Genomic DNA, 3,415 nt, shown 5'->3' on the forward strand with positions numbered 1-3,415 from the left:
ATTCATCTAACAGCTCTATTGAGTTCTCTGAAAATACATTTAAAAAAATAAAATACAGTTCTGTTTCCAATTTCTGAATAGTTCCACATGCCTGAGGATAGTTTTCTTCTTTTACAAGTTTTAGCATTTTGGATTTTATTCTATGATGATATAGATTGATTAATGGATTGTGTTTTAGGAATACAAAATATTCCTCAGTGAGTGTTTGATGGGTGTTATGAAATATCTTGTTCTTTTATTGTTGTTGTTGTTGTTTAATTTTTATTTCATAATCATAAACTTAACTCTGCAGTCCAGCAAGACTTGGAGGGGGACAAGGCAAATATGGAACCCAAAGAAGTGCCATGAGAACACAGAGATTATAGGATGATGCATGCAGACAGGGATGATGGGTGCTCTCCTGAGCTGCAGAAGGAATGGTGTGGTGGTTAAGATAAAATGCAAGTCAAATTTATTAGAGTTGTCCACAGTGGGCAACAGTGATGTTTTCTCTGGTCTTGCCATTCCTAGCCCCATAGCATTCCATATCTTCCACAATATTCATGCCCTCTTTCACCTTGCCAGGGACCACATGCTTGCCACTCTGTCTTGGCAGTGCAGATGAAAAACTTGGAACCATTAATGTTGGGTACAGCATTGCTATGGACAAGATACCCGGGTCCCTATGCTTCAGGATAATATTGTCATCATCAAATTTCTCCCTTAGATGGACTTGCTACCAGTGCTATAATGGCATGTGAAGTTACCACCCTGGAACATGAACCCTGGAATAATTCTTTGAAAGCAGGAGCCCTTATAACAAATTCCTTCTCACCAGTGCTCAGAACAAAAGTTTTCTGCTTGTCCTTGGGAATTTGTTTGGAAACAACTCAAAGGAGACGTGGCCCAAGAGCTCGCTGGCAGTGGCCACGTCAAAGAGCGTGGTGGGGGTGACCATGGCTGGGCAGCGCCATGAAGCTCCAGGAGGGTGACCCTGGTATCTGTAAAGCTATCTTGTTCTTATACTTATGCAATTTTTCTAAAGTCAAAATAGATTAGATTAGTTATAAAAGCTATTTCTAAAACATGCTTGCATTTTATGTACAATATTAGATTCCTTCATTCCTGCAACAAAGTTTTAGAACATCTTCATCTTGAGCCAGGTACTACTGTTGTGGGTGCTGGAGATGTAGCAGGGAGCAAGAGTGATGTAATTCCAGTGGGGGAGACAAATATTTCATAAGCAAATACATAAAAACATATAATGAAGTATAGAGATCAGTGCTCTGAAGAAAAGCAAAGCAAGGACAGAGAATAGCAGAGGTGAGGGTGACACTCTAGTGTAAGGTGATCAGGAAAGGCCTCTGGGGGGATTAGACGGTGTTTGCAGAGACTTGAAAGAAGTGAGGGAGTAAGTTATACAAGCTGGTGGATTCATCAAGGAGATCAATGTATCCCGAGGGGAGTGAGTGAGTCAGAGAGAAGTGGGAGGTGAGGTCAAATGAAAGAGCTGGATTCTATGAGTATGAGAAGCCACTGGAAGATTCTGAGCAGGAGAGTGACATGATTTGGTGTCATTTCAGTAGTATCTCTTTGGCTGCCAAAACAATAAGTGAATGGTGGTGCCATTCACTAAAAACACTGGGAGGACAGCAGATTTTGGAGCGGTGGGAATTAAGAATTCTGTTTGATCATAGTACATTGGAAGTGCCTATTAGTCACTTGAGAGGAGGTGTAATTGGATGATGCATGAATCTGGGGTGCAAGTCCAAGTATTGGGGGAATATATGTTGGTTTAATGCCCTGGGGCTGGGTCAGATCACTCAGGGTATGTATTAGTTTCCTAGGACTTCTATAACAAATAACCATGAACTTCGTGGCTTTAAACAACAGAAATTGTTGTTGCTCATAGTTCTGGAGTTTAGAAGTACAAAATCTAGCAGGGCTTTGGCCCCTCTGGGGGCTCTAAGGGAAAATCCGTTCTTTGTTTTTTCCAGATTCTTCTACCTGTAAAGTGCTCCTTGACTTGTAGGTGCATCACTCCAGTCTCTGCCTACAAGGCCACATTGCTTCCTCCTCTTCTATCTGTGGGATATCTCTGACTCTTTCTTATAAGGACACTTGTCACTGGATTAAGGGTTCATCTGGGTAATCCAAGATAAACCCCTCTCAAAATCCTTAATCACATCTTTGGCAATATAAGGTAATATTCACTCTTTTGTAAAATAAAGTAAAATCCACAGTTTCCAGGGATTAGAAAGCAGACAAGTCTTTTTGGGGACCACCTTTCAGCCTGGTACAGGCAATGACTGTGGATTGAAAAGCGAAGTGGCCCTAAGACTGAGCTCCAGGGCACTGCAGTATTCAGAGGTCAGAAAGAGAACACAGAGGCAGTAAAGAAAACTGAAGGGGGTCAGTGAGATATAGGAGGAGAAGGAGAGTCACAGTGTGGTGTCTGATGAAGAAGTGCTTCAGTGAGAAGGAGATGATTCACTGTGTGGTGAACAGCTGAGTGGTGTAGAAAATAAGGGCCCAGGCTTGATTGTTAGACTTGGTCGCTGGTGAACTTGCCAAAATTGTATTCAGAGAGTGGCATACTTGATTCCATGTGGTCCCCAATCCTGAATCCAGCTTCCACTGAAATATTATAATCCTGTTTTAGCTGTAGGATCCATGGTTGGCCAAGCACTTCAATGTAAGAAGTTATTTTGTGATTCGTTTTTCTCCTTTTTTTCTATTTCAAGTTCTGTGTGTAAGTATGTTGTGTCAATAACCTTGTTTCTTCAAACTGGTTTATGCTCATGGTAGAAATTTTGGAAATTACAGTAAGAACAAATTAAAGTGAATTATTTAATTTTCAATTTTAAGTGCAGCCACTTTTTTTTTTCCCTGGGACTTTTTTTGTTTATCACTCATTTTTTTGATTGGGCTCTGAGGCTTTTGTACAGACATCACTGAATTGTGATATGATTGCCCAGCAACAGGTAAAGGACAGTGTTGCTAACAATATATTACCCTATCTATGACTCTGGGTTGAGTTTTGGGTTTCAGGGTGCCAGTGTGATTGGCTGGAAAGGTGCCCAGTTGTTGAAGAGGATATCTTCCGAAGTAGAGGGAGGCTATGCTGGTGATGGGAAGGCAAATAGATCCAATCTGTTTGTGAAATATGAAAACATGTTTTCAAGAGCCAGTGTTCTCAATTTGTCCCTGCCTCCGTGACACATTCATATGGAAAAATCCTTAACCAGATGTTAAAATGAAGGAAGTGGTAAAAATTCTTTAAATTTCAGGAAGCTAATAATGGAATCAGGGAGATATCAATATTTTATTAATTTCTTGCATCTTTATAATGTCTGCATTAAATTTGTGAAAGATCAAACTAAGGGAGAACAGTTCTGAGAATAAGTTTAAAGTAAAAATTATCAAATTCCTCTCA

General features: G+C 40.3%; 1 pseudogene; it reads right to left on the minus strand.

Moving 5' to 3' along the window:
- Window positions 1-454: 454 nt before the first annotated feature.
- LOC115864499 (peptidyl-prolyl cis-trans isomerase A pseudogene) lies at window positions 455-937 on the minus strand (annotated as a pseudogene).
- Window positions 938-3,415: the final 2,478 nt, after the last annotated feature.

Source organism: Globicephala melas, chromosome 5 (assembly GCF_963455315.2).
Source record: "Globicephala melas chromosome 5, mGloMel1.2, whole genome shotgun sequence".
Taxonomy (NCBI): Eukaryota; Metazoa; Chordata; class Mammalia; order Artiodactyla; family Delphinidae; genus Globicephala; species Globicephala melas.